Source organism: Sturnus vulgaris, chromosome 1, assembly GCF_052056855.1.
Source record: "Sturnus vulgaris isolate bStuVul1 chromosome 1, bStuVul1.hap1, whole genome shotgun sequence".
In the NCBI taxonomy this organism is placed as follows: Eukaryota; Metazoa; Chordata; class Aves; order Passeriformes; family Sturnidae; genus Sturnus; species Sturnus vulgaris.
In genome coordinates, this window is record NC_142243.1 from 68,149,506 (window position 1) to 68,162,850 (window position 13,345).

General features: G+C 42.0%; 1 non-coding gene across 1 annotated transcript; it reads right to left on the minus strand.

Annotated features, from left to right (window-relative positions):
• Nucleotides 1-232: 232 nt before the first annotated feature.
• On the minus strand, nt 233-322 carry TRNAY-GUA (transfer RNA tyrosine (anticodon GUA)). Its single transcript is given in 2 exon segments — nt 233-268; nt 286-322. It is a non-coding gene; the product is annotated as a tRNA-Tyr (tRNA).
• Nucleotides 323-13,345: the final 13,023 nt, after the last annotated feature.

Sequence of the window (13,345 nt, forward strand, 5' to 3'; positions counted from 1 at the left end):
TTCTGAGTAGGAAGGGACCAAAAGGATCACAGAGTCCAACTCCTGAGTGAATGGTTCATAGAGAGGTAACAATGGTCACAGCACCACAGCTGTAACAACCATCTGAATCAGACAAGGAAAATAGACTAAACTTCTCACAGGGTATAGAGTGGTTGGAAGGGGATGTTGTGCAAAGTTGTGAACTCCAGAAAAAAAGTGAAAGACAAAACTGAAAACAAACCTCAAAAATCTTTCCTTTGAGCCGGAGTTGAACCAGCGACCTAAGGATTACTTTTCACAGACAGCCTACAGTCCTCCGCTCTACCAGCTGAGCTATCAAAGGAAGGTACAGAAGTGCCAAGAATGAGTCAAGACTGCATCAACAATAGCCTTAGGCTCTAATGGGCCTCCATATGTATTGCTTTTCACAAGAGCAAAACAGTATCCAAAAAAAGGCGCAAAGCTAACTCTCCTGCAAAATTGGACTTTGGTTACAAAACTGCCAGTTTTCTTTGCCAAATAGTTCACAGCTCTTATAAGACTGTTGGTGGTGGTAGCATTAAGGTTGGAGTTCTTCTCATGACCCATATGAAATCTGTCTATGGCTTGACAAAGAAATTTGCCCACTCTTTGGTGACCTTGCCACATTTCCTAAGTTGAACCAGGAATAGAGGGAGACCTCCCCTCCACACAATTCTCCACAACAGTTCTCCAGCCAAATCCAATAACAAAACAGCAAATGAAACAGTTAACACCTCCCCAGCAGCTTCCTTAGTGAATGTAAAGGAACAGAAAAGATGGAAAGAAAGGAATAACCACTGTGGTTTCAATTCAAATCCCACGAACTCCCTCAGTGCATGTAAGACCCCTCAAATACAGATGAAGTTGCAATGTCTGGCATTGCAACCAGTGGCCTCCCCAGCCCCTGGGCCTGGAAGGCTGAACCCTTTGTGAATCATCTGAGCGCTGCAGCTCACAGCTGTGGCAATTGAAAGCAAACTACACTCTTTTTGAATTATAGTGATTCACCAGCATTTGTCTGTCTGAGCAGCAGGGTGGGGCACAAAGCTGTGAGCAGACACCCTGTTTTCGGAAAACCATCCCATCCTACTTGTGATGGGAGTGTGTGTATCAGTGCTACCCCAGGCCCTGCAGCATATCCATCCTTAACCCAGGCTTACCTCCACCTCGTCCTTGTGACTCAACCCCAAACATGGGGCTGTTGCAGAAAGCATGTAGCCAGCAGGTTGAGGGAAGAGATTATTCCTACATATTCAGTGCTTATTAGCTTGAATTGGGAACAGTGTGGCCCTCCTTGGCTCCTTGGTATAAAGCAGGCATGAACATCATGGAGCAAGTCCAGTGGAGAGGTGTCGAGATGGTGAGGGGGCTGGAGCACAGGGTGGAGGAGGGAAGGCAGAGAGAGCTGGGCCCGTTCAGCCTGCAGAAGAGAGGGAGGAAGGGAGGATCATCCTGCAGTCTGCAGGATGGGACAGTTTGGGGAAGGCAGGGCCAGGCTCTGCTTGGAGGTGCACAGTGAGAGGTGACAGGCACAAGCTGCCAGAGAGATACTGGAGAAATCTTGTTGAGATATATGGGGAGAAAAATACTATGAAAGTAAAAGTAAAAGTAAAAATTTTCACCATTTCAAAGTTTGCCCAGAGGATGGGATTTCCAAAGCTTGACTGACACAGTCTTGAGTAATGTGACCTAATTTTAAAGTCTACTCTGTCTGGAACAAGAGGTTGGACCAGCTGCTCTTCAGAGGTCTTTAGCAAATGAACACAACAGTGATGTCCATGTCAGGAGGGTGACTCCACAGAACAGATGGACTCACAACAAAATTATCACCGTGTACACCTCTGTTTGGAAAATACACCTCTTCGTCTTAACAACAAACTTGCACACACATTCCATTTATTTTCATGCTAACAGACATCTTAATGCTCCTTCACTGCTAAAACCAACATGTATCTTGAGACAAACTCAATAAGATGTCTTCCTGGTTTTGTTCCTGGGAATATAGGAAGGTCAGGAAATATTTGGCTTATCTACAAGGTACTGTTACTTTCTCAGATATCTAATCCTGGGACCTGTGATGTGTCATGACAGTCACCCACCAGCAACATATCAGCTGATGCTGAAAAGAAAAGCATATGATAGGGAGAAAGAGAAAAGAGAACTGCTGTATGCCTGAAGGGGCAATATCTGCACTCTCTGGGGTCAGATGGCCTAGGTGGAAAGAGCAGCCCTATGCAAGAATGTGGGGTTAATCTTGCACTGGAGAAAGAATGGCACAAGAGATAACAGGACCCAAGCTCCTAAATCAGAACAGATCACATAGCCCCAGGGATCTAATCTTCTCCAGTTTGCAATCCCCACAGCATTTTCAAGGGGCACTTCAGGATCCTTTCAAGCCAATTTAAGCCCATTGTCATGAGTTTGCCTTACATGAGTTACCTTTCACAGACCTCTTAAAAATAATCCACTAGTTCTCACCCACACATTCAAGGACCCCAAAACTGAAAATTAATGTTTTACCCAGTTTAAGTCTTAGGCACTGTCATCTAATCCAAGGCAACAAATACAGACATTTTAGGGCTAGTATCACCATCTCTTTGCTGCCAGAAGTTGTTGCTGGTGAAGATAACCCTAAACAATTTGTACTCTTCTGTAAGAAATCAGTAGTGGTTAAAGTCAAGATAAAAATTCAAATGGATCAGATAAAAAGTGGATGCTGTTACTATCTATGCATGAACAAATGGGATGCAGAAACCACAGTGTTGCCTTGACAATAAAAAGCATTGGAGATGTCTTTTTGTGCAACTTGCTAGCAGTGATATATGGGTGATTTGTGAAAGATATTCTAAACTACAAATGTACCCTCCAGGGCAGCTTTTCAAAGTAGATATTCCTAGGAAAAATTAATTAATGTATTCTTGATTTTTTTTTAAACTTGGTAAGCTTTGAATGCTTAAAAGAATTAAAATTTGGCATGGAGTTCATGAAAGATCTCTGATTATTTCGATTCTTTTAACTGATTAAATGAAGATACCAAGCTTTGAGAGCCATGTGACTGGAGCCCTGAGCTATATAAAGGGAACAGCTCACCTGTTTCATGTGGTGTAGAATAAGATGAAAGGAAAGGATGTAGCTTGAAAGCAGGATGGAGAACAGCCAGAGGTAAAGCTACTAATAGCTGGACTGTATAATTACACTTGGTAATGCTATGTGTTTTGTTAAGCTCCGATTAGCATATGATGGTCTCCAGTGTTTTGTATACTTACAGACTAACTTTCTAAGGTGGCCTTAAATGGTTTAAAGATTTTTGAGTTTGGTTTTGGGGTTTTTTTTCCAGTGAAGAGATTTTTAAAATAGGATTTATTCTGAGGCACTTACAGGAATTGTTTTCTTTTGAGGTGGAAATACACACATGCTCTGAATACGAGCATTAGGCTGGACTCACAATAAATTTGTGAATTCTCCGTGTTCACTTTAGTTCTGTCTGGTGTGTGTAGTCACTAATTGACTGCTGTGGTTTCTGCACCACCAGCTAGGGATGATTGCAGGGTATCTCAATTTGGCAGCTTTGTGCTGTTACTCCGGCAAGAGGAGAGGAAGTTTTCCTAAAGAGTGATACTCACAGCAACTTGAATTTAGAGTGTGAAGCATCAGGAAAACAATCATCTCCCTCTGTTAAAATTCAAGATAGAAATCTCTTTGGGCCAGGGACCACCTTGGTATTTAAAGGCTGAATAGCAGCTGGCACAACAGACCCCCAGCCCTGTCTGATGACCCCAGGCTCTGTTGTGATGTAAATAACACGTAAGACTCTTTGGGCCAGCTTCAGAGACAACGCTAATAATGTCATTGTGAATGAATGCCAAGGGGCAGGAAGGTGGGAATGAAGAAAGAATTGGGACAGTACATGAAGGTTTCAATAAAGGAAGTTTGATTGCATTGCCACAGTGTGGGCTGCATTTCAGAAACACGGAGTTTCTAGGACATTACTTACAGCTACCAGTTTTTGTTGTGCTCAGAGAATCCATTTAATACTTCTGATACTGCTCTGTTATCGGTAAGACATCCAGAGGGAAGTAGCCTTTGAGTATTCAACACCTGAGCTGTGTATGCTGAATTTTGCTACATTACAACCTCATAGGTCTGCGGTGGTTTTTAATAAAAAGAAAATATTATCATTACAGACAAACTTTTAATTCAATTTTCTTCCTGTGTATGGCCAGTTCCATAGCAATTAATGCACAAAAGTTGAAGTCTCAGGGCACTGCCCAGATATCAGATCCAGATTGCACAACCCAGTAGGGATGATACAAGTGCCTGAGAGCTCAACCCATCAGCAAGCATGGAAAGAAGTACCCTCCATGTAGTTGTCAAACTATTCTTCAACACGTTAAATGTTCAGCCATGTTAAGTCAAGTTACAAAATGCAGCGAGCAGCATTCCTGTCCTCTCTCCCACAAAGGGTTCCAACTCTTGCCCTTCTCCTAGTGAAAGACAAGACTAATAATGTGTGAGCTTTTCTTTGATGATGATCAGCCCAGAAAGTTTTGATACCTGGATGGCAATTAACCACAGCTGGGACACAACATTACACAGCTACAATGTACTAGCTCCTAGCTGCTGCAAATTGTTAGCCATCAGAGAGCCTGACCCCTTATGAAGGTTAGCTTAGTTTCTGTCCAAGTACCACAGTGCACTGTGTGTTTGTTTGTTTGTTTGCTTGTTTGTTTAATCAGTTTTCCTCTCTGTGTGTCCTTAATGCTTTGCCATAACACTTGTAAAGGCTGTGGCCTCACTGGAAGTTTCAGTGGCACCAAAACCCTGCATCACCTGAGGGAGGGCAGTAGTGCAGAGTATAAAAGTGGCACTATCTGAGGCACAGGAGAGCCTCCCCCACCTCCTGTGACTGCTTCCCTTCAGGTGGCAGTGCTTCCATGCAGCCACTTTCCTTCCCCTGCTCATCAGGCCTCTCAAAGTATAAAAGCCCTAATGAAAATGAAACATGTCTGTCATATATAACGAGGAAAGGCTCAACTGCTGGCAAAAAAAATAGTGTGAAATTACAGTATCAGTGTGAGAGGGAGAGATATGAGCCCTCAGTCCCCAGGAGAGAATTTGAAAGTGCATAATTTTCTCCATTCATAAGTGGCATTTAAGGGGCAGCTTTTGGAAGCTGAGAGGAAAACCCAGAAGAAAAAGAGCACTTACAAGTGGAGTGAATATTTCTGTCCTAAATATTTGGGACCCTTTTTTGATACATAGGCTTGGTTTAGCACTGGGAGATGTGCACGCACAGCCCTGATGAACTGGTGTAGATCCTAATGTGTTTTTCTACCCACAGCTAATGCTTTATCTAGCCTTTCTGAAGACTCAACATCAAATACTTTAAGGGTTGCAATAACAACAACAACCAGACACACAAAAAAATAAAGGACTAGAATATAACTATTTAGCTGGTTTTTCTTTTCATGAAAGAATTTAGCAGTTCTGGGTAAGGAGAAGATGTGCTTGTGTCAGGTCTGGCTGTAGTAGGGGATACTTGTCTCACACGCAAAAGAATATAATTTATTTTTAAAGAGCACTTTAATATAGTATAACAATATTACCACACATCTTGCTTAAGCAAAGAATTTTTCCAATCTATATTCAGTGCCAGATAGAGTGACTATAAAATGAGTTACTGTACCTTACATTTCTGGCTTGGCTATAGTGATAGGAAGTTAATTAGACAAACTCTGACCATGTCTTCTTGATCCAAATCCACATTATTTGGACATATAAGAATTACCAGCTGCATGAGAGCTCATGTTTCTGGAGGGAGCTGGACTTAAAGGATGAAATAACAGGTAAAGGAGTGGAGAACGATGGCCACTGTGGACCCCAAATCAGTGAAGCAGCAGCATTTAAGCTCTCTTCCAGCTAAACCTTAACACCTCACAGTGCAGCCAGAACATGTTAGATTCATGTCTGAGGCATAAATTATGGCTTAGACCATAGGCCTTAGAGTTTAAAACTAAACTCTAAACACAGTTTGACTTTCCAGGTCATTCTTAATTTCAGAGAATGGCGAATTGGAGCCAATGGCCCACACTAATCCTGATAGAGCAGACCATACATTTCACAGCCCATGAGGTTACTGGCCTCATTGACCTGTCAAACTCTGCTGGGCCATAATAGACCCAGATTAATAGACCTACCAGCATTCAGCAGGACAGGCAACAGCAGTTTCAAACCTGGGCTTCACCTCAGCCATCAGAAGCAAAACCTTTGGTGAGTGCTTTCAGATTCTCTTACAAGCATCAGAGCTTCTGGGAAATTATTCTTGAGAACTTCTGTAATCTTATAAAAAAACCCCGTTGCATTTCCACTTCCTTGTCCTTTACATGTCAGAGCCCAACATTTCAGATATCACTAAGTATCAAACAAGGAATAGGGCAGTGTTAATATCAAATTTAGTTTCAGGTCAAAACATCCTTTCTGAAAGGGATGAGCAAACTTCAAAAAGTAAGAACAAACACACAAGGTATGGCTACATTCCTACAAGCTGTATCATCCTTCCCTTTTCTTAGGTTAGGTTTGGATACAGCACTGAGAAAGGCACTGGGCCAAGGGATCTTATTGCCACTACTTGGTGTGTGTTATTTGTATTGCTACAGGACTCTGGGACTCCAAATGGGGATTAGGGTCCCTTTGCACTAGGCACTATGAAAACAAACACCACACAGACAGTTCTCTGCCCCTGGGAGCTAATTTTTGGCCATTTCTCTGCAGCATCTGGGGATGCAGGCAGGCATAAAGAAGTGTATTAGGGTATACTGCATGGACTGCAAATAATCTTATTCCTGTAACCATTGTCCTTTCTTACCCTACTGCCTCTCTTCTGTTTGTTAATCTATCTTATCATCTTGGTTTAAATTCAATTTGTGAGCTTCTTGTGCAAAACTTCTTGTGTCTTTTAATTTGTTATGTTTATTATGGGGTTTTTTTGTTCCCTTTTGCATGGTTTTGAGCCACAAAAATAATATGCATTATTGAAAACCTGAAAGAGAACTTCCTTCCCTCCCTAACAAAATAAATGGATATGATCTATTTAAATGTGCCTCTCTGAAGTGTTATGATTTTGTACCTCTAAAGAGCCTAATGTATGCCTGTGGAACAATGAGCAACACAATTGGTATGGCAATACAAATAAAGAAATCTGGTCTACATGTAAATATACACCAAGTACTTCTCCAGATGATATGCAGACAAAGGAGATATATCTGCAAAATAATTCCTGCTGGTTAAATAGAAAAAAACCTGCTGGTGTACTGCATTGCGACTGATAAATTGGTTTTGGAGGGCCCCATAAAGATAAAGCAGTGTCACAGAGTCATGGGAATACAATCTCAGCATCTCCAGGAGCTGGAATGAAATGTGGACATTTTCCCACCTCTATGGTCATTCCTTCCAGTCCAGCCTCATGCCTGCAGCATCCTCTTCCCCTGCCTACAGCCACAGCATCTTCAGTTGTACCAAGGGACTATTTCTTGGGAAAGGGAGGTGTTGTGGCATAGGCAGCTTCTAACCTTTCCTTGGGAAGAGACTGCCTGGCCTAAGGCAATAGTTAGAGCAGCACAGTAGGTCCAACAGCTCTGCCACCATTCCTCTTTCCAGAATCTTGGAATCTTACATAACTGATGCATGCCCTAGAAAAGCAAAGAGAGAAGAATTTGTTGAAAACTTGTTTAAAAGGCTGTGCTGCAGAACTATAAACAATACAGTGTGTTAGTTTACACGGACAGAGTAAGGGAGAGGGACAGAGAGTTTAATGGTGCAATTCACTCCTGCTTCCCCTCCAGGCCACATGTGTCCTGACTGCCATCTCTCAATACACCGACTCTCACCACTGGCTTGCAAACCTCAAATTTACTCTGCCCAAGGTGGCAGAGTGTGTGATAAACGAAGGCTTCCCTTAGATTTCACTCTGCTTCTTCTCACAAGCAGCAGAGAAAGTCAGGGTTCGGAGCTTTCCAAGGTATGTTTGCCAGCCGTGCAGGCCTCGTGAGCGCGGCCTGTCCTGGCTCAAGCCCCACACACCACAGCGCAGGGGGTCAGGGGAGTCCCTCCACAGTTCCACAGTCAAGGCTGGGAGCTATTTGGATTACATGAGGAATTTCAAATGAAAACCCTCTGGATGTGTGTGAGCGCCTGTGCGAAGCTGAACTATGTTCAGAGAAAGCAAATGGCTTCTCAGAGTACCTCTGCAAGGGCCCATTCTAAAAAGAGGCACAGGTAACTCTTGTTTTTCCTGCCACTGCAAACTTAAATGGGATCATGGGGCGGGGGGAGGTCCTGAAAGCAGAGAATCAGGGAAAATCTATGACAGTGACAGTATGAATAAATTGGCAAGATACACTGTAAATAGCTCTGATGCTGAATAAAATTAAAACAAAAAAAACCCCATATTGCAGCCATTTTAAGATTCCTGCTTCCTTCTTCACCCCTACCACTAAGCAGGCTTCTTCAACGTGTGACAAGAAGAATTCAGAGGGATGCTTGCCAAGTGTTTTCTGACCCAAATCCTAGAGGTATCCTCCATCTGCAGCAACAGACAGCTTGCTGTGGTCTGTCATTACCTTCTGTTTGGTTTTCAACACCAGCTACCCTAGTTAATGAAAGAAGATGCAACCACCAAAGAAATCAAACAGACCAACTTTAGCAGCATTTCTGGGAATCTTAGAGGAAGACTTCTCTAATCTTGAAAAGGCCAGAATGCTGGGCAATAATGACTGAGGTGTGCATATGTAAGGCCATTGCTAATAGCAAATTCACGTATTAGGAAAACAGGCTATATAAAGCCAGGTGAAGAGGATTTCAGGACAAGAAACGAAAGGCAGAGCTAACCATTCAGTTTCTGTCACAACATCACACCTACCTACTCGGCCTCTATCTGTAGGCAATAAATGTCACAGCTTGAAAGAGTCCGGCTGTCAGAAATACTTTTTCCTGCAAGACTGAGATCCAGCTACACATCCATAAAGTTCTTCTATGTAAATGTTTGCATGTGGCCCTTCACATCTAAGGTCTGTAGCAATGCATGGTATTTAGCAAAATGCCATTCCCCTAAAGGGCAGCATATTTTTATTCTTATAATTTTGCATGGAAATTAAAATGAACATATTTTAACATGGGAAAAGAAAACACTTTTCCCCCCAGCTAGGCACTGCTGCATCACTGTGCTGCTGCTGATGGCGGCCTGATATTTTTCTCTGCATATTCAGAAACAATTCAAATGTAACAAACGCCCATTTACCTACCACATAAACGCGAGGTACTTGTCTTTGATAAACCATTCTCCCCTTTGAGGATCCATTAGGCTCAACATGAATGAAGCCTAAAAAGCTACTTAAAGCTTTTGGAGAATTCTCTAGATTTCCAGCTTCACATTTCAGTTACTGCGATGTTTGCATTAAGATGCTTGTCTGAGTTCTGCCCTGCAGGATTCAGAAAAAGAAAAATGTTCCTTTTGTATTGAACACAACCGGTAGGTATTTAGCTATTTTTTGTGTATTATGACAGTACCATCTGGCATTCATCTGCCGGGTACCTCAGGAGAATGTCCCCTTCCTACTTGCCTGTATGATGCTGGACAAAATGACAGAGTATACCAAAGGTTAACTTCCTGTAATGCGGTCTCTTGGCTTATCTTGAGTAAGACAGTAGTTCCTTTATATTCCTAACTTTGTATTTCACATGCTCTCCTGCCTGCCTGGAAAACAGGGTCATAGGAGATTCCTATGGGTCAGACACCTCCTAATGCGAAGCCAGGGGTAATCCTAACAAACTTAGTAACAACAATCTATAAGGCCAGTTAGCGCTGCACATGCAGAAGGAAATGTGACATTGAAATGGAAACCTGCCCAGTTAGGTTTGCTCTGTTCCACTGAAAAGCTTTGTACAGTGGAAGCATAAACAAACCACTGCTCTTAGAAGTCATGGTTCACCTGCTGACTCAAACACTCATGTCTGTCAACCAGCATGAGAGAGGCCAAGGGGACTATCTGTTTGGGTTTCTCTTTTGCTCTCAGCCTAATTTATCTTGTCAGTTCCAAGATCTCCATTCCTTTCTTGAAAGGACTATAAAGGAAGTTTGGCTTAGCTGTGCCCTCCAATTATTTGATTATTTTTAAGCAAGCAAACAAGAACTTATCATGGACCAGTTCAGATTGCCTAGTTCAGCCTCTGAGTAACTCTTAAAGCTATTTTCATCCTACCCCCTTCCTCAAATGGCAGTTCCTTTATCCCTTTGAGGATATATACTTTAATACTCCTAACCTGCTTCTTGCAAACAGCCTTTTCAAGAGAAACAAGCCAGTCTTGAGCAATTAAGACCTATAGATCTCCCTTCACTTCCTTCAAAGCCATTGTGGAGGTGCAGCTGAAACCCATTAAATTCAATTGAGCCCAAATGGCCCATAAGTCATATGGAAACTTCCTCTGGGCTTTTAACAAAGAGCCTTGCTTTAAATTCCAAATTACAAACAAATTCAGTGTGTTCAGCTTTCACATAAAACATAAAAATTAAAGAAAACATACAGAGGAAAAGTTGCATCAAATCAGGGAGCATTATAAGAAAGAACAAGCAAGCTGCTACTCTTGTTCTGAAGTTACTTTCTTCAGTAAGAAATGTCATGTTAATTCATGGCAATATTTTCTTTAGTCTGGACATGGAGCTTTATTCAGTGTGTGATTAAGAAAAACTGGTGGAATTCCTGACCCTATTCTCCCCTCTGACTTTTCCTAACAATGGCTAAGAATTATATATATTCACATATATACACATAATTTAATGTGTATATATATGTATAATTATACTTTATCGCATATACCTACCAGACTAATCTCAAGTTCCTCTATAATAAGTAGATAATAAACATTTATAGACTATATATACTCAGCATTAAGTATTGCTTTATTGTGGGTCAATTTTTTATCAAGTTGACAAATTTATTAATGTGGCTTTATATTAGAACTCTCAATCTGTCTAAGATTAGGGATCAATATATGTACTGCAGGATCATAAGTCAGCTAAACACTGAAAAGATACAGGCAGATACTGAACTTGAAAATTATACAGCAAAATTGTTCCATAATATATCTTTATTCTGATCCCCCATGGGACTGGCATGCTGTAAAAGCCTTAAAAGAGCCTCTACTTGAGGGTTAATTTCACCCTAAGGGCTCTATGAATAACTGGAGGCCCAGATCTTTATGACTTTGTATCAATTAATGTTTTCTACATTCTTTTTAACAAGAACTTGATGAAAAATATCCTGCTCTACCTATTCTATTTGGCACCCAAGTTACAAGTCATTAGAAGTATCTGAATGAGTTTTAAAAGTGCCGTGGAGTGATATTTCCAAAGGTAATGGCTCTGAGAAGGAAGACGTGTTCCCAAGGCAAGGCAGCAGTGGCTTTTGCTTTCACGGCTAAGCAGGACCGTGCCAAGCACTGCTCCAAAATGTAAGGGCTTGGTGGTTGATTCCCGTACAGATCTATCACCTTTATCATGGTGGGGCAACACTGCCCACAGAAGGGGCCCAGGGCAGTAGGGCACCCCTGTCTGACAATGGCCTCTGCACCACCATGGTAGCTGGGTCAGGGCACTGACACACGGACTTTGCCTCCTCCCCATATGCCTGTGGCAAATCCTTTCAGGCAGCTTTGTACAGACCCACTGGCAAGAGCAGTTCAGACTATTACAATTAAACAGCCAGCTCTGTTTCTGTCATCCCTCCTCCTCCTCCTCTCCTTCCCCTAGCCCCTTCTCCCTACCTCCTCATGCTGCTCCCTCTGTGACAGCCCAGCACTCCTTCAACTCAGCAAGAGCAAACACTTCAACGGAGCCTCATACAACAAGCAAGAGGAATGACAGTACAAGGAAAGTAGGACTGTGAAGCCAGGAGTGGAGAAAGGAGGAGCAGGAATGAATTGTGGCAACAATCTGTTTCACGGACCCACATCTGAAAGGCATCAAGTTTGTTAAATTAGTAAGAGAAAAGGGTAGCTGAAATACGTTAGCCTGCATCTAAGAAAAAAAAAAAGAAAAGAGGTCAACATATTATATTTTTATATACATAAGGTACTATGTATAGTGTATTATATATATTTTATATATATAGCAGCTTGGCTCTCACCCCACTCCTTTCTCAACATCTCCCAAAATTCATTGGTACTTAATTCTCACTTCTGACACAGTGATAACAGTAACAGAAACTACAGAACTTCAAAGATGGCTACTGAGGTCTGGGAATATTAAACAGACAACCCATTTCACAACAATGAATTAAGTAACACTTATTAGGAAAGTTTTAGAGGTGGCAGAAAGTGGGAAGGAGAGGAACGACCCAAAACCTAGAAAGGAAAAACTATGCTGAAAAACAATACCTGTTTGAAAGAAGTATGTTCTCTAGTTTATGTTTTTTTTCAATTGTCCTGAGCTGCATATTCCACAGGAACACTGTAAATCTGAAGAATTGTGGACAGGACACGTTGAATTTTGAGTAAGAGAGAGAAGGAGACGGGATTCATTCACTCTGTCCTGAGTCCCCACTGCCAAGCAATAGCAAATTAGGACTGCCTGAGAAACCAAGCGTGCTGAAATCTCCTCTTCTGGTGGATACGTTATCTGAGGGCAAATTCATCCCCATAGCTATAATGGGCTTACCCTAAGCTTCATAACCTGGAAAATTGCAAGAATTAAACTAATAATAAAATCCCCCCAAAAACACAAGCCAATATTCTAGCCATGTGGAAGGAAATAGTCCAGTATGATTCAACTGATGTTTGAGGGAAAAGACGGGAAATCTCAGGATGAGTCTGCAGCATTAAACACACCAACAATACCAAATGCAGAGATGCCCGTAGATCCAACACATCCCCATCTCAAGCTCAGCTCTGACCCAATTTGTCTTGGGCTGGCCCAAATACAGAAAGACACTGGCACCTGTCAGTGACTGTTAGGATATTTTTGTTTACAAGCTAATTCATGAGTGCTTTTCAAGACACTAATTTATTTTTTTTCTGAACAAAACGCATGACTTCTAATTTGAAAGGGGATTTTTAAATGGTTATGATTCATGGGGATTTATGGATGTTTCCCAGGGAGTTTCAAAAGCCTGGACTTTCTTCTCACTACTCCCAAGAAACGCCGTTAAAAGTCTCCCATAGGTTGTTCGTTCAGCATGTTTGGACTGGTAGTGTGGGACAATCACCTGGCAGCCTCTATCCCAAGGAGCAATCATCTGGCAGCCTCCATCCCAACACCTGCGTGGGGCAGAACCCTTAGAGATGCTATCCAAGG